Source organism: Oreochromis aureus, linkage group 3 (assembly GCF_013358895.1).
Source record: "Oreochromis aureus strain Israel breed Guangdong linkage group 3, ZZ_aureus, whole genome shotgun sequence".
Taxonomy (NCBI): domain Eukaryota; kingdom Metazoa; phylum Chordata; class Actinopteri; order Cichliformes; family Cichlidae; genus Oreochromis; species Oreochromis aureus.
The window spans coordinates 52717206-52735991 of NC_052944.1; the positions used below are offsets into that span (position 1 = coordinate 52717206).

The window sequence follows — 18786 nt, forward strand, 5'->3', positions numbered from 1 at the left end:
GGAATTCCACCACTGCAAAATGTTTTGTTGACTTGATAATTCAAGTTTCATGGTCCTGTACTCCTGAATCTGAACATCTAGTGATTTTGATCCACATGATTCTTCCTCTTCCTCCCAATCTGAAAATTTATAAAGAACAGTAGGCCTTTTGGCAGGTGTTGGTTCAACATCCTCATCATGTGCATGATCAAACTTTAAATCTTCGATCATCTCCTTGACTCCCTGTATCACATTCTGTCGCCTCTTTCATCTAACATTCTCAGACCTCGCAGATTTGGTGTCAGAAAGGTTGCTATTTTATAAAGCATGTGAACAGAATGGGATGAAGTGCTGTCTGCTGACAGTAATTCTTTTCAGCCGTGTTACACAGACGGTTGCAATTTCAGAGAGCAGAGGGTCTTTTGTGGCTGATGTACAGTGCTCAATTAATCGCACAGACCACGGAAGAACAAGTGAGGCACTGGGAGCTGTGTTATCAGTTTCCAAGTCGTCAGTTGCCTCTTTGAAGGGTTTTAGGAATGATACTAGTAACTTAAGAGTACTGATGCTAATGCGTCCGATCTTGTCATAATTATTGCTCTCAGTCAGCACAGATGCAATGTCTTCGTACTGTTCCAAGACAGAATTTAACATGTCAAAGTTAGAGTTCCATCGTGTCTCTATGGATTGTTTCAGTGACTTTTTAAGCTTGCCCTGCTGTCCTGAGTGTTTGAAATATGTAACCAACTTTTTAACATCAGTCAGAAGGCTAGCGATCTCTGGAGACTTTTCGATTATGGCAGGACCAAACGCACTGGAGAGAGTCACGTTTAGTATGTGCGCTGTGCAGTTTAGCCTCGTGTATTCTCGTAAGGCACTGATCATGTTGGCTCCACGATCTGTGACAAAATAATCTTTTGCCCATGTCTGTCGCATCAATGCCAAACACTCTGAGATTCTGCAGCAGGTGCCTTCGAATGTTTTCACCTGTCTTTGAGGTGCTTGGGTCAAAAGGGGCAGCAAAAAGCACTCTTGAATGTAGCTCAGATTGCTCATTAACGTAATGGATGGTTGCAGACAAAAGGACGTTTTCGATATGTTTCTGTCCATATGTCTGCTGTAACAGCGCATCCAAACTTCGATATTGTTGCAGTGATTTCCTCCACAACATGTTTACGTAGACTCTGAGCCCTCATTTCAACATTTCTTGACACCGTTGTGGGGTGTGGTAGTATCTCACAGACATCGAATTTTCCTATTCTTGCTGCTGTGTCGACCAAATGTTGGGCCAGCTGTGTGAAGCCTTTTCCAGAGATGGTATCATACGGTCGAATGTCTTGGCAAACAAACTGAACACATTTGTCTCTGGTTTCTTTTTAAACTTCTCTGGCACCAGCAAAGATTTAGTAAATGCCAGTTTTGTTTGCCCCTTTGTGATGGGACATGAGTGCCGCCTTTAAACCTGAGGTTCCAGTCTTGTGACTGCAAAAGGGTAAAACTTTGAGGCATTTATCGCATTGTACAAAGGGTAATTTTTTTCCATTTGCGTCTATGACGCATGAAAAGACTCCCATACATCAGACTTGCCTGATGTGGGTTTCCTTAAAGTAAACTGACCGTTGTCTAATCCCAGCTGAACGTCCTTCAAAGAAATTGCATCTTCAGTTTGCTCTGCCATGTTGGTAAAGCGCGCTCTGATGCAGGTGATGCGCGCATAGAGTCACAGACTGTGCAAGTAAAATGCATCGCGTGCAAAAGCACTGATCCATGCGCTCAGTGCGTGTAATAGGCGTGAGCACTGGCTGTACCAGTGCTCAATTAGAATGAGGAAATCACAGATATGCTGTTCGAAAAAATGTCGGGCACGCTATATTTTCAGACCGCCCGCTCCCGTTCAAATTACACCAGAGTTACCGACCGCTACCGCATTTTATTTGGAAATTTATTCCCGCGCCGCAAGAAATCTGGTCGGGTCCCGCGGCTCCCGCGGGACAGCCGCGGGAATGCAGACCTCTACCTTGAAGGATGACTTAAAGTCCGCTAGTAATGCAGCTCTATGTACCTCGAGCATTAAGCTAATCTCGGCTGCAGTTACAGGCACCGCAGGTGTCGAAGTTTCTCGGTTTCGGTCTTCTTTGCCCTTTGACTTTAACATTCTTTGGATCTTGGGTAGTCGACAATGGCAAGAGACATTGAAAACTGGGATTGAAAATCTCATAGAAGTAGGTTCGCAAGCCGTGTAGTGGAGCAGACCTATTGGTTGATTGGTCGACATAGTGCATTTTTCCACCAACATGAACAAGCTGTTTTTTGTTTTTGCTTTGTTTCTTGTTTTTTGGTCATAAGCAGAGAGTGCTTGCTAGCACTGTCCTTGTTGCTTTGTCATCTTGAAGTGGTCATGTGATTGGCTTACCACGACTGCTTTAGTGTTCCTCAGCCAAACAGCAGCACTCATGCGATTGTTTTGCCCTCTTAGCTCCAGGAGTTGTGCCAAAAAGTGATTCCTGCCCACAGGTGCGTGCACAGCTGCTTAACCCTCTGGGGTCGCCGGACGCGCCGGCGCGTCAAAATCACATGACCAATTTAAGATGACACAGCTACAAGATGCAGCGACTCAGAGTCTCCATTCCAACTTGGGTCGAAAGTGCGGACTTCAAACTATATACCAGTTTTTGAATTGTGTCGATAGGCCACGTAAAACCAGAGTTATGATAAAAAAATACACGCGATGTTTTTTTCTGAACAAAACAGTGGTGTTTACAGCGGGAAGAACGGTAAAAACAGCATTTTATACAAACAGCGCTAGCAAACACTCTCCGCTTGCGAGTGAAAAAAGAAAAAGAAAAAAACACCCCTTCCCCATTGGTGTTAGAGTTTACCATGTCAGCCAATCGAAAAAATGATATGGCAACATGTGACATTTGGTTGCTTAGGGAGAAGGGGAAGTTTTTAGGAGTGACACCCGATGGAAAGCGGGCGAGCGAAAGAAAGAGAGAGAGCGAGTTTGCATATGTGAGACATTAGTGATGTTTAGCCTGTTTGGAGGCTATAGTTAGTTTGTTGTGTAGTTATTGTTTTGCATTGTGTGTCAGTTAGACTGCTGAATTTCATATTTTCTCCAAAAAAAGCCGTCAAAGGTGGATTCCAGTGTAAACACTGTTCCCACGTGGAAAACAGGACTGATGCACCTCCTGCAGTCAGACCTGCAGGGTTTAGGCCTGTGGTTTTCTCCTCTGTCTTATACTGAACACAAACTACATTTTTTGGACTGGCACAAATAATTTGTGTGCCTTCTTATTTGATGCAGCACTCCTGATTGTTCTGTAAATAGTTTTAAATGGTTATATAAAAAACGCCTGAGGCCTTGGCTGCATTTTTAGGTAAATAGTACCATATAACTTTGTTGTTTGCAAAACTTGTGCATAATTTTTAGAAATGTACAATTTCTGTTTGCATTTCAAGTTATGAAAATGATTCGTTAAACATGTTTGTGGGTTTTACAGTAAAAAATATAACTTTTTTCCACTCGGATCTTGAATTTTTTGTCTGAATTTAGATCAACTGTGCTAATATAGTATACCAAAATGAAAAAATGACTCAAATTTCAGATATTTGAGGTTGTGCTGAAAATAATGATACCAAACAAGGCAAGAAAAACATATTTTAAAGGTGAAATATAGAGGTAAAATCAAAAGTAGTCAAAAACGGCCAATTATACCCTGGACCCCAGAGGGTTAAAGCTGTAGTGCCCAGATTACTTACATAGACAGCTACTTCCCTGCAACTGATATAAGATGCATTAAGAAGAAGACAACTTCAGCCGTCTGTTTGTTGAAAAGTAAAGCGACCATGCCGTATTTTCTTGTTAGTAATGGTAAAGGCGTTGTAACTAAAGAAATAGTAATTACTTAGATTATTCGTTAATGAAAAAAGTAACGCCGTTACTAGTAATGCCGTTATTCCCATCACTGTTCCTCTGCCACTGAGAGTACACCTTGGCTGGTTCTGTGGAGAACAGCTGGTGTTTTCTCCTGCCTTCGATCTCTCTGGTGTATTTCTTCAAGTGGTTAGCCAAGGCTGTGAGTCATTGCTTGGCAGTTTCCAAGGTCTCAGGTATGGACAGCTTGCTATACTTCTTAGGCGCCTTCTTTGTCACACCTTTCTGCAGGTCCAATAGTTGGCTAACCTCCCGCCGTGCTACTTTGATCTTAACCTCAAGTCTCCTTCTCCATGGAGGGTACTGCTCCTTGCAGCTGTTCAACTTGTAGCCAAGCATCTCACTGATCTCTGCTGCCATAGTGTAGATCAGCTTGTTAGTCTCTGTAATGATGGCTGTAGGTATTGTCTGTAGCGCTGCGTTTACATCATCTTCTGAGGGTACTTCACGTAGTCTTGGTAACTGGCTACAGGGGATCCAGGTTCCAAGCTTCACCATTAACCTATCTTTTAGGTCTTTTGTCTCGTACTCAACGATCCTTCTTCTATCACACTTGGGGCTTGGTACACAATCTCGGTTGATGATATCTCCCCCCTGACCTGTCGTCCTGGCTCCCCCTTACCGTAGCATTTGTGTTGTACCTCGTCAATCTCTTGCTTTGAGAACAATCCCTAGCAAGTGAATAATGCAGAAAACAGAGATTTTTAGATGGGAAACTATTCCTGAGAGAGAGAGAGAGAACGAGAGAGAGCTCTGCATGAAGTACAGAAAGTGCAAAACGCAAAAGTAAGAGGGAATTCATGACAATGTTTATGTGAAGCAAAGTGTGAAGTTTGGATCTTCTTTTGCTGCTGGTTCAGTCAATATTGTTTGGAGAGAAATAAAATCTGCAGCTTCAGAATTTAGCGCAATAAAAGACGTAAGCACAAAGCGCAGACCCGCCAGTGCATCAAAGTCAGTGAGCTGTCAGCTTTCAGCCCCGACGGTGTGTCCATATCTGTGTACGTGCCATTGGGTGAGAAAGCCGACGTCTTACTGATTCTGATGTGTCGCTCTGTGTTTATGTCTTTAAGCAGAATCTACAGTGCGATGCAAAATTTCTTTTTTGTGGTGTCCAAATTTATGCACCTGCCTGATTTTGTTTAAACAATTATTGCACACTTTCTTTAAATCCCAAAAACTTCATTTCACTTCTCAAATATCACTGTGTGTGTCCTATATGATATATTTAACTGATATTTTTTACTGTAACAACCAACGATTTATACAGGAAAATAATGACTATTAACAAGGTTGCCCAAACTTTTGCATCCCACTGTATGTATGTTGGAGTGAATAGTTAAACATTTGTCATTTTTATGTTTACCATTGGTCCATTGTTTTAACTCTGTGAAAGGAATTCTTTCTTTCCTCCCATCCCCAGATTCTCGAGGTTCTGGGTGTGAGGCTGAAGTGTTTTATCACAGGCAACATCCTTGTGAAGGTCTGTTTGATGTTTGGTAGAACTTCCTGCCCTTTGTATGGTTTCACTGTGTTAGAGAGACTACCCTCTTTATGACCAAGGATGTTCCTCCTGCGTTTAGGTTTTATGACCCTTTGATCAGCAGGAGGCCACACACACACACACACACACACACACACTCTCTCTTGTATATACATTTACATACAGTGCCTTGTCTTCGTAACCAAGGGGGGTTATGAGGGGAGGTACTATTGTTTTGTGTGAACTGTGTTTTCAATAAAAGCCAGCGAGAGGAGGCCATCATCGGGGTCATTTTCGTGCTGGACACAGATGAGGCCTCCCTTGCGCAAGTAATCGATCGATCACTGTTGCCTTGTTTTTCTTTCACTGGAATAAGTCCTGGATACAGCGGGGTCTGAGTTTAGGCCCAACATTGTACCTGCTCTCATTTACATTGGACTCATCTCTGTGCTTGTCCTGCTAGACCTTAGTGCAGCATTTGATACTGTTGACCATAATATTCTATTAGAGCGATTAGAACATGCTGTAGATATTACTAGTACTGCGCTGCAGTGGTTTGTATCATATCTATCTTATAGTGTCACGGCGAGTGAGAAGAGCCGTGTGGAAAAGGTAAGGAAGGATCCAAATGCAGGCAGGCGTGAAGGTGTGAAGGTGATTTATTGAATACGAAATAAAGGCAGGCAAACGGCAAAACGGAGAACTAAACTATACTGGGACAACTAAACTACTGAGTATGAACAAGAACACGAACCTGGACATGAAAGCAGGAAGACGATAATGATGACGGCAGGGGACACACGGATGAAACATGGTGGATACACAGACGGACCAGCAACTACAAAGACAGAGGACGCGACTTAAATACACACAGGGAAACACAGGGAGATTACACACAGGTGGGGAACACAGCTGGGAATCATCAACAAGACGAGACAGAGGTAAAACTGGACACACTCACATGAGACGCAGACCTTCACAATAAAACAGGAAACGAGAACACTACACCAAGACGCAGATCTGACACTGAGAGACAGACAGAGAATGACACATGGAACCTGAACTAAACTAAACGTGAGATACAACCGAGAACAAATTCTTAAACATGAATAAACAGAAACATAGAATTCAAATAATAACCAACATATCACAAAGGTAGCAAAATGATCATACAAGAATAAACCAAAACATTAGAACTCAAAATACTGGGTTGCACCGACCCAGAACCATGACAAATAGACTCCAATTTGTACATGTAAATGGAGAGCCCTCTTCACACACTAAGGTCAATTATGGTGTTCCACAGGGTTCAGTGCTTGGACCAATTCTGTTCACATTATACATGCTTCCCTTAGGCAGTATCATTAGAAGACATAGGATACATTTTCATTGCTATGCTGATGACACCCAGCTCTATCTATCCATGAAGCCAAATAACACACACCAATTAGTTAAACTGCAGGAATATCTTGAAGACATAAAGAGCTGCTAACTTTCTGCTTTTTAATTCAGATAAAACTGAGGTTCTTGTACTCGGCCCTGACAATCTTAGAAATGTGGTATCTAACCAGATTCTTACTCTGGATGGCATTACCTTGGCCCCCAGTAACCTTGGAGTCGCTTTTGACCAAGACATATGTGAGACTGCTTTCTTCCATTTGACGACATCTCTAAAATTAGAAGAGTGTCTCAGAGTGACGCTGAAAAACTAGTTCACGCAGATAAGATAAGATAAAACTCTATTAATCGTCTGGGAAATTCGTTTTCCAAAAGCATAGCACCGACAGAAGTTACAGAGCGTGAGCAGAATATTATATATACACACACATATAAATACAGAGACATATATAAATAAAATATACGAAGGGGATAAATAGAATAAATAGGAATAAGAATACAAGTGAATTGCACATTTCTAGTATTGAAGTCTATTGCACCGTTGACTATTAACAAAAAGTATTGCAGAGTGAAGTGAAGGGGCACTACAGCTTAGTTGTTCCCCCCTCCTTTGTCCTCCTGTTTCCCCTCCCTCTCCCCTCCAGAGAAGAGTTAAAGCAAGAGTACTGACAGGGACTAGAAAGAGATAGCATATTTCTCCTATACAGTGGAACCCCAACCCCCAACGAAATTAATTCGTTCCCGAGGGTCTTTCGTAAGTCAAAAAGTTTTCGTAAGTCGAAGCACCCATCGCACCTTTTGAGTGAACGATAGGCTATAGGCTAATTGCTAACTGCAACAACAATACATCAATCAAGTGCAGCAGCGAAGCGCAAGTACGAAAGCCAAGGGGGTTGTCACATGATTCGGAAGGCATTGTGGGCATTGTAGGCATTCTGGGCTCAGCCAATCAGAGCCAGCGGATTTCGTTATGTGGGCATTTTTTCGTAACACGGGCAGAAATATTGCCGTTAAGTGCCTTCGTAACTTGAATTTTTCGTTAAATGGGTTATTCGTAAGTCGGGGTTCCACTGTATTAGCTTCCCTTCATTGGCTCATTGGTTGAATTCCAGAATTGAATTCAAAATCCTGCTCCTCACATACAAGGTCTTAAACAATCAGGCCCCATCTTATCTTAATGACCTTGTAGTACCATATCACCTTATTAGAGCACTTCGCTCTCGCTCTGCAGGCCTACTTGTTGTTCCTAAAGTATTTAAAAGTAGAATGGGAGGGAGAGCCTTCAGTTTTCAGGCCCCTCTTCAGTGGAACCAGATTCCAGTTTGGATTCAGGAGACAGACACTATCTCTAGTTTTAAGATTAGGCTTAAAACTTTCCTTTTTTGGTAAAACATATAGTTAGGGCTGGACCAGGTGACCCTAAATCCTCCCTTAGTTATGCTGCAATAGATGTAGGCTGCAGGGGGATTTCCGTGATGCATTGAGTTTTTTCCTTTCCAGTCACCTTTCTCACTCACTGCTAACAGACCTCTCTGCATGTCTGTTATTAATCTCTTTCTCTCTTCCGCAGCATGTCTTTATCCTGTTTTCCTTCTCTCACCCCAACAAGTCGCAGCAGATGGCCGCCCCTCCCTGAGCCTGGTTCTGCTGGAGGTTTCTTCCTGTTAAAAGGGAGTTTTTCCTTCCCACTGTCGCCAAAGTGCTTGCTCATAGGGGGTCATATGATTGTTGGGTTTTTCTCTGTATCTATTATTGTGCGATTTACTGTACAATATAAAGCGCCTTGAGGCGACTTTTGTTGTGATTTGGTGCTATATAAATAAAATTGAATTAAAAATTGAATTGAAAAGTCCTTGTGAAGATGCTGGCTGACACTAGAAAGACAGCGACACTATCCACAGTAAAACGAGTCCTGTACCACCAGGTTACTCTGGGAGGAGTAAGCCATGACTTCAAAACCACCATAAAAAAGTCAGACTACAGTTTGCTGCTGCACATGGGGATAAAAATCCTAATTTCTGGAGACATGTGGTCTGACCAAATAAAACTGTTTGACTGTAACGATAAACAGTATCTTTGAGGAAAAAGGGACTGCAGAAGGGACTGGTGCATTTCACAAATTAGATGGAATGATGAGAAAAAAACAATCATGTGTACATGTTTAAGCAACATCTGAAGACATCAGCCACAACGTTGGAGCTTGGGTGTAAAATGTATATATCCTGGATTCTTTTTTTTATATTTCAGACCTTCGGATTTGGTGAGTCAATATTGATGTGCATTCTATTCATGAAGAGATTTGAGTCAGAAAATTCTGAATGTTTAGAATTGAAAATCAAACCTCATGAGCTTTCTTCTCTACCTGATTCTTCAGTTTCTCTGTTGTTTGTTTCACCTGCTGGAGCTGATCGATGATTTCAGTATTCTTCTCTGACTGCAGCTGAAATGTTACATGAAGAAAAAGCAGAAGGAAGAAATGCTTATGTTTCAGACACAATAATGAATCAAATTAACTCAAAAACTGCAACCAAGTGAAACTGTACAGCACTGTACAGTACCTTTCCAAGCTGTTGTTTTAAAATATATTTATGTCCAAAGATAGCCAGAAATCAGCTAAGTATTGGGGAGACACGATACAGTAGTGACACGAGACTTTAATGGGAATCTCGGCAGTATTGAGCATGGCGGGGTGCTACTGGTTACATTTTGGTCATTAGTTTTCTCCACCAGTTTATTTCTAGCCTAAAAGGCAATAAAATAAATTCTAGCTAAATTTTCCAACCTTCAGCACTCTGGTGGGCAATGGTGAAGATCTGGACAGTCTGCAACTTTATATTGAGGAGCGCCTCAAGCAACGTGTTATCAAGAAACCCAACAAAATATTAACTGAATTGGTACAACAGTATATTGCAGTATTCAAGTAACCTATCAAACAAACAGTGGAAAATGTTTACATGTGACAAAATTAGGAGAGACAGAACATGACTGGAAATGAAAACATTTTTCTGTCAGTTGGCTCTGGGATCCTGCAGAGGCCTGTTTTTCCTGGGCTGAAGGGTAACTGTGTGAGCCTGAACTGCAAAAACAAGAACACATCCTCCCACCTCCTCTCTGATTTTTATAGGGATGGACTTCTCATAGAGAACAGAGTAACAGGAGACATAGTGAAGCACAGTCTTTCCATATCTGATGAAGGATGGCACAAGTGCAGCATATCTGATGTTGGTGAACCACATCATAAAAACAGTGCTGCCTTCACAGAGGGTGTTGCTCAAATGCACCTTATCCTGAGCACTGTTTTAACTGTTACTCTATGATATCAGCTGTATGATGTTATGATGTTGGATGATGAGATCAGGACTTGAAGTGCTCGGCCAGTCATCAGTCCAAAGTAGAACAACCTGTCGTTTGTTCTACTTTGGATTCAGTGCTCTTGTGTTGACAAAGTTAACTGGGCGATCGTGGCTCAAGAGTTGGAAGTTCACTTTGTAATCAGAAGGTTGCTGGTTCAAGCCCTGGCTCGGACAGTCTCGGTCGTTGTGCCTTTGGGCAAGACACTTCACCCATTGCCCCCTACTGGTGGTGGTCAGAGGGCCCGGTGGCGCCAGTGTTTGGCAGCCTCGCCTCTGTCAGTGCGCCCCAGGCTACAATGTAGATTGCCATCACCTGTGTGTGTGTGTGTGTGTGTGTGTATGACTGAATGTGTAAAGCGCTTTGGGGTCCTTAGGGACTAGTAAAGCGCTATACAAATACAGGCCATTTACCATTTACCTATGCTAACTACAAAACACCTCCTGTTCTATAATCTGTGCTAAAGGATGAAAAACTCTAATACAAATAGTCAACTAGGGAGTGTCGCTGTGACTTGTGTTTAAAGAAAAAATAATAATCACTTTTCAAAGTAAAATAAAAAAGACATCTTGAGATCTTGTGAGATTTTCTCTTTGTGATGTTTTCACTCATGCACCCTCAGCTTTGAAACCCAGAGCAAAGTCTTATCTTTGTCCGCATCATTGCAGTTAAACTATTTTTGTGTTGCACCTCAAAATAATAAAGACTCCTTTTTGAAGATCTTTTTTATTTACATATTTTTAATTAAATAAAAACACAAAATTTTTAACTAACATAAAATGATATCAAATATATAAAATGTAATAATGCTCTTTTTTAATTTATTCCACAGAAAAGTTACAATGATTATTTAACATGATCTTGTTTTTTAAACAGCATCTGTTCTTCTCCAGTGTTGCTGATGAGGTCGATCTTCACGTTGTCTCCAATGTTCCAGTTGACCATGTATATCCACACCAAGTCAGCATCAGTTTTATTTGGCTTCTTGACAGCGTCTTGTCGTAACTGTAAATGTAACCAATAAAAAGGTCACAGATGTCCAAGAGAAACGTAACAATAAGAGAGAAAATCTAGTAACACAGAGACTCACAACGAGTGTGTACTGTCTTTCCCTCTCCACACTGCACAGAAGAGGAACCAGCAGCAAGGTTCAACACTTTTCTTCCATCAAGACTCTGAAGACCATTACTCTTTGTCCACAGGTTTAATGATGTAGAAAGTGTGAAACTGAAACAAACATAACACAATTACAATTACAGTATATTCTTTAAATCTTACATATACACTGTACCTACAAGTCTACAATAATCTAAATCAACATAGCGTAGCACTTTAGCTGCAAGAATAAGCATAGCCGCGCTCTAAACATGTGGCTTCAACAACGTATCAAAGTTACACATTAAACTTCCCTCATGTCACAAAATACAACCACAGAACTACAGATAAGTATCAAATAAACAATATACATACAGACGATGCTCCAAAAGACGAAGGATTGAGGGCAGATGCATGTGGATTCATGCCAGTCTCCTTGGCCATGTGCAAACGTCACTAAACCTTACTACTTCCTGCTTCCTGTGATGTCACCAGGTATCAGAACTATTAAAGGGACAGCTGCACTAACACTATCAGCACAGAGTGTCTCTCCAGTATAAAGTTTTCTTTAAATTCGTATGTGAGGGGTTTGTCGTTGTTGATCTGTAGTTTTAACTTCCAACCTGACATCAATTTATTCTGTAAAAGGAAAAACAAAACAAAACAAACAAATAGAAGGAGACTTACCAGAGATACGGACCCCAGACCCAGACACAATGATCCAAACTGCCAAAGTGAAAGCAGCAGGAAACAAACTGAGACAAGTACTAACAAGTCACTGCAAACCAGACACTCCAGTCTGATCAGTTTCTAACATTCATTTTTGCACATTCCTCTGTGTTTATCAGATAAACACTGAGCATGACGAAAACAGGGGCGGTTGACTTGTTGGTGGAAAACTGACAAAAAGCCTGAAAACTTAGAAACTATGGTTCTTAAAAGTGTGCTGTATAATGTCAACATTCTCAAAGCATAAAGATTGTAAAAATCATATCAAAGGAATTTCATGGGAACATATACACAATACACCAGGGGAGATGGAAAGCCGGGAACATCCGAAGAGAAGATAATGTGATCATTTTGAAATAAAATTCCAGAAGTTTATTAGCAAATGGGCAAAAGTTTAAAGGATTCATAAAACATTCTAATAAGACACCTGATATAATTAGTATCTAGTAAACATGGTACAAATCAAATTTAGATTGTAATTTGATTTAATTTGTATTCAAAGGTTATAGCAGTATACATAGAGATAGGAAAGAGGGTAAAGGAAGAAGATATAGAGCTCTAGACATTTTTTCTCAGAATTCTGAAAAAAAATCATTTTGATGAAAAAGTAAGAATTCTTAGAAAAAAGTCAGAATTCTGACTTTAATCTCAGGATTCTGACTTTTTTCTCAGAATTCTGACTTTAATCTCAGAATTCTGAGTTTTTTCTCAGAATTCAGGAAAAGAAGAAAAAAAAAGACGTGCCCACTTTTTGTCCCCATCCTCTTCCGTAGAGACCTGCTCATCTTCTCTCAGAAAAATTATGGTTCTTAAATGGTTCTTCAGATGTCTTCATGGTTCTTTAAAGAACCATCATATGTCAAAGAACCTTTTTCTTTTGTAGATGGTTCTTCAGCTATTACAAATGGTTCTTTAAAGAACAAAAGGTTCTTCATCCTTAGCTTCATCCAAGTTTGATGTGTGCGCGAAGGGGAGGGTGGGTTACCTGGTGATTACCCTTTAAGAGTAGATGGTAGGAAACTGAATATTCAAATAAAAGTTAGAAATACTTGCTTAAAAATATACTGGTGGCAGGGGTGGGGGCCAAAGCCTAAAGACCCTACCCACCCACACCCCCAACCACGCAAACCCATTGATCACAAATAATGTGATAATAGAATATGTCATTTATTATTAAGACATTTATAAATATGGTGAGATAACAAACAGTAGACACAATACACACATTCAAATACTGTACTTTAGTTTTACATTTTAATAAAGTATTACTATTTTCTGCTTCAAGGCATTACTTTTGAGATTATTATATATATTAGAAAATATAGCATAATGATAATACTAGTTATTGTAACCTTTGCAAACCACCCAGCAGTATGTAAAGTCAAATTATAAAATACAAGTAAATAACAATTGCACAACAGAATGTCAATGTAATGAACACGTATGTGTAATGAACACACTGACACTTAGTTTTGACAAAGCGCACTGCTTAGGAAAAAGATCTCAGTACTTGTTTATTACTGAGCAATTTGTTAATATGTGTTTCAAGCCAAATAAATGACAGGGAGAGAGAGAAAGAGTGACGTTAGAACACGTCGTACTATGGCAACCTCACCAAAGGCAGGGGATGGAGGGGGTCAATCGTTGGGATGCGTACACGCAGACAGATTGCCCGACCGGCGGGACTTGAACTTTCTAAGAGAGAAAATATTTTCTCACAGACAGTGACAGTGAAACGGATAACAGTCTTCCAACAGTCCCAGAATCCAGAGCTTCAAAGACCAGCAAGTACTGAAAAGGTAAAACATTTTCATTAAAACCTTTTTACTGTTTTGTTTTTGTTACTCGTCATTGTAGCTTGCTGTTAATATTGTGCCAACAATAACGGTTAGCTATGTTAGCCATTGATGTTAACGCAATTTAGCTATACAGAACCAGTATACAGAACTGTTTTCCTAACAGAACCACTGTTATAATTAAGTGAAGGTGCTCCCAACTAATTTGAACCTTTGGTTTCTAAAATATGTGGTTCAATTCCGTGCTGCGTACATGACGTAATGTCAGCTAGACTGAAATTAAAATTTATAATATTGTTAAAATCACCTGAAGCCTGACATGAGCTCTGTGTCTGCTCTAGAAACTCTGAAAGTCAGTAGAGCTGTGCCGTACATTAAATACTCACATGAACCTGTACTTTGCATTCTGTAAGAGCTGTATAAAATACAGCAATGCATAAGTGTTTTGAATGAATAGAAATGTGACACATGAGAAGGTGTGTCTTTGACTGTTCCTGTATAACTTATTTTCTGAATAGTTCACAAGTTCTGCTTCGGTCATTTGATGTTACCAAGATAGATGTCCTTTTGTGTATAGTTAAAATTTCTTTTACATCACATTTATCCACCATCATACATTAAGCAAAGTAGAGGTCATTATACTAACAAGTCGTATCAACGCTGGGCACTCAGCAGCCAGTTGTAGAGCAGGAAGCATCAACACATAAATCTACCTGGCTTAAATCACAAGACCACCAAATTAATTCAGATTCACACTAATTCCTTTCACAGCTCCAAATGAGAAAGAGGAGGGGGAAAAAACAATTAGATTGAATTACAATTGGATGGAAGGCGAGGACAAGGAGAAGGAAGCTTAGGATGAGGAGGAAGAGAAGCAGCAGGAGCATCTTTAGGGATCTCTATGATGTCATTGAGGTTTGTTTCATTAATATGGTCCTCTCACAAAGAAAGATGACTTGTTTTAGTTTGCCTACTTCCTGTATTAAATAGTGATGTGCAGAATGTTGTGGAAAACCACGGAGCAGGCACGTATAGGGCATCTGCATGTAAATGAACATCAAATCTCTGAGACTAAAATCTGTATTATACTTTTAGTCTTAAGAACATATGTTGTATATTTCTCACCCTTATGATAAAACCCATGTCAGCCATTGGTTTATGGACTTTGTATTATGAAGCCTCAACATTTGCTTTATTACTATCGCTATGTTTTTTTTTGTTAGCCTTTTGGGACCATATTAGGATGAGGGATCAGAATCTGGAGTCGTGCACACTACTGTTTCATTTAGTGTGTATCCATAAGATTTGTACAGCAGATCCAAATTGTGCCTTCAAAACAGGAACGTTGTCTGCATAGAGGAGAACTTTAATAGCAGGCTGGTACAAAGTGAGGCTTTGTGCTCACATTTGCTGCAAACACTCGTTTTTAACTCTGTTACCTTGTTTTGATGCAGAATTCAGTTGAAATCAGGCACCTAATTTTTTAATGTGTTCTTGTGAATTAATTGTGTATCGCATACATTTGATTTGACTTTCTGCGAGACAACAGTCGTCCGCTGGCCAAAAAAAGCCTCCACATGATCAAACCTGGATTTAGAAAAGAATAGCAAAAAATCTGCACCTCCTGCTTCACATGCAATTTGTGTTTGTGTGTTCAGAGGCGGCCACGAGAGGGGAGACCTCGGATCATCCAGCTGGAGAGCCTGACCAGGAAGAGTCGAACATTAACTCGGCTCTTCCAGGGCACCCTGCAGACTCGGTTGCTCGCAACACTGGGATGATGTGAACGCCAAACAGGAGTCCATCACAGGTCGACTGCAGGTATGCGAGTCAGACCTTCTGAGGAGGGTTTCACTCTTTTCTCTTCTCTATAAACGACCCTTGTTTTCTCTCTCTCAGCTCCTTGTCTCAGAGTGGGAGGGATTTGAAGCACAAAGGGAGGAGCTTGTCGTTTGGCTGGCTGATATGGATGTCCACCTGAGTGAGGTTGACCAGCTGACAGGAAACACCTGTGAAAAACTGAAACAACTGCAGGTGTGGTCTTGTTTTGATATGACATATATTTGATATGATACATACGTCAGAGACATTATCCTAAACTGGACTAACAAAGAACCATGAGTCCAACATGAAACTTACCTTACATAACGTAAGGCTGAAGTTCATTGATAATTTTAATCAAAAACTTGTTGAAATATTTTTACTGAACATGCAAACATCTGCTGATGAAAATGTCTTGATTGATTGGTCTGTTATGAAGCTATTGCTATTTCTAATGTGTTTTTATATCTTTCTGATGTTTTATTAATTAAACAATACATGTATTAATTGTGTTATCTATAGATTTATAGTATTGAAAAATGTTTAATTATTACTGTTTAAATGACTAATATGTGACATGTATTAGTAGTGATGTTGTGCTGAAGGTTAAAATGCCTTTTTTGTGTTTTGGTAACTACGAAATGGCAATAAACCATTAATATATGTCTATGCTGTGCTCGTATTTATTTTACCCTACTCAAATTCAATATATGATACATTTTATTTTCAAAGATTTAAAATGGTTCTTTAAAGAACCATTTTAAAAAAGGTTCTTTATGTTTTTTTAAAACAACCATTTGAAAGACCTTTTTAAAAAGGTTCTTTGAAAAACCATTAAAGGTGCCCCAAAGAACGATTTCTTGATGGTTCTTTGTGGCACCAAAAAAGGTTCTTCTATGGCATCAGTCTAAAGAACCACTTTTGGTTCCAGCTGGCACCTTTATTTTTCTGAGTGTTCTTGTTCTGACATCCTCGTGTTCCTAATCTTGAGGACTATTTTCACCATTGTGATGGTGCTTCTGCTGCTGTTGTTAGAAGGGATTACTTCACTTTGGAAAACTCAGTGTTAAACAGAAATAAATGGTATTTATATATAAAGATCACTGATTCATGACTAATGGAGAATGTTCTGGAAGTTTTAACATTTAGGTAATAAAACGGTGCAGAACACTGGACAATTATAAGAGCTACACTATGATGGGTGATTGTAAAAAATAGTTTGACTTTAGTTTAGTTTTCTTTATGATTTTTTTCCTGCAGATTTTAAAGAGCACTCAGTATCTCAGTTTACTCAGCGTGTAGTGATTTTAGATGCTGCAGGCACTCGAGTAATTTTAGCTTCTTAGAGACAAACCGCACGAGAAAACGTTTGTTCACAACAGAGTTAAAATACTTCAGTGTGATCATTTCAGTCTCAGCTTGTGGTTTAAGAATTCTACATAAACCTTTTAGGTGTAAACATTTCAGCATTTCATCCTCTGCAGCTAAATAGTGAGCATGGCAAGAATAATAACTTATGTATATATTAACATATTTTAAAATGAATGTACCCAACAGAAGGGGCATGGATGTCATCTACTACTTGCATTTTATTCGTTCATCTTCAGATTTGTTAACTGTTTTTAAAAAATTGACAAAAAAATATAAAGACAATCCCAGTGTCATGCACTCGGGTGTTGGAGATTTGGGCCTGGCTATTGTTCCCTGCTGAAGAGCGGCCCGACACCCAGTGAAAATGTAATGTATGAGAAAAGAAAGAAGCAAAACATATGTTTATATACAGCACAGGAAAAAATGAGAAAAAAGTTGAATTATTTTAGTAATAAGTTTATTAATAAGAAATTTAGTGTTAAAAGATCAAGATCGTTTTTTTTTCTTTCTTCAATTAACATTAAAACTCAGACTTATATAAAAATGTTTTTGCATCACAATAACACAGATACAGCAACATTATAGTTTATTTGTCGGACACAGAAAAATGAACACAATATTAAACACACAGACACACAAATGTTCCTAGAATAGTGCTTTAGCTCATGATTTGTTACCTGATCAATTATTTATTTATCAGTTGGTTTACTAACTTAAAATAAGTTTAAAATCTTTCAAAAAATAAAATTAAGTTAAAAACTTTGCAGTGCATTTTCAACATATTTTTAGTTGATAAGGTTTATTAGTTTTTCTGTACAACTAAATAAAGACTGAACCACTTTAGTATTTGGGAATTTTAGATGGATGATAAGAGCTTTTGCTTACTTCACTTAAAGTCATACAAGTTGAACAACTGATTATTTAAACATGAATCAGTGACATAACAAACACCAAGTTTCTCCATGATGAAGCTTTTTGACCTCAAGCACTCCTCAGTTACATGTTGAGCAACGTCTGGATTAGTTTTGATAAGATCATCTCCCAAAGCTAAAGTTAAATCGGCTGCTGTGGGAAACCTGTTGGCAGAGATCAGTTAGTGTTCTTCTTTTGTGTAAATACTACATACTTAATGTTTGTTTTTACATCTGTAAAAACTACAGTCAGTAAACTTGGAAGACAGATTTAAAGTTTTGGTCCCAACAACCTCGGCTGCCCTATAATATTAGTTTGGTTTCTATAGAGCAAAGTATAAAGTTCAGTGATTATGAGAGTAAAGGTTTATTACAGGACTTCATCATATTCATGCTGTTAGAATGATGAGAAAATAAAAGAAATAAAGTAACACAGACTGGTTGCTCAGAAGTTTATTCTGACAAAAACAAAACAAACAAACAAACAAAAAAAACAAGCCTGTGTGAACCTCAAGGCACTTTTTAAAATAGAAAATTGCTAAATCCCACAGAGTATGAGGAAGTAACAACAGTAAGTATGGAGATAAGAAACAAACCAAAAAATGTCCAACCATCCTTCTTCTGATTATCTGGGGTCGCAGGGTAAACAATGATTTAAAAATCTAAGTAGATGGCTAAGTTGCTATGGCTAAAAAAAAAAAAAAAGAAATTAAAGGATGTAGGAAAGAAAATTAATCTTCAGCAAAAAACCCACAAAGGGCATCTAAGGTGAGTGTAAGGTGATGAGTGTAAGGATTCCCAATCACGCTTCAGTAAGAAATGTACGCATAGTGATGCACATGTAGTAACCTGTTATATACAACATGTAGAAAAGAGAGATAATAGCGGGTGATTGATTTGACAAAGATTTACCTC

At 39.2% G+C, this 18786-nt stretch overlaps 1 long non-coding RNA gene across 1 annotated transcript; it reads right to left on the reverse strand.

The window, feature by feature from the left end:
• Positions 1 to 10854: 10854 nt before the first annotated feature.
• LOC116317361 lies at positions 10855 to 11735 on the reverse strand. Its single transcript, XR_004199244.2, has 3 exons — positions 11619 to 11735; positions 11239 to 11375; positions 10855 to 11153 (listed from the first exon to the last, which is right to left on the reverse strand). It is a non-coding gene; the product is annotated as an uncharacterized LOC116317361 (long non-coding RNA).
• Positions 11736 to 18786: the final 7051 nt, after the last annotated feature.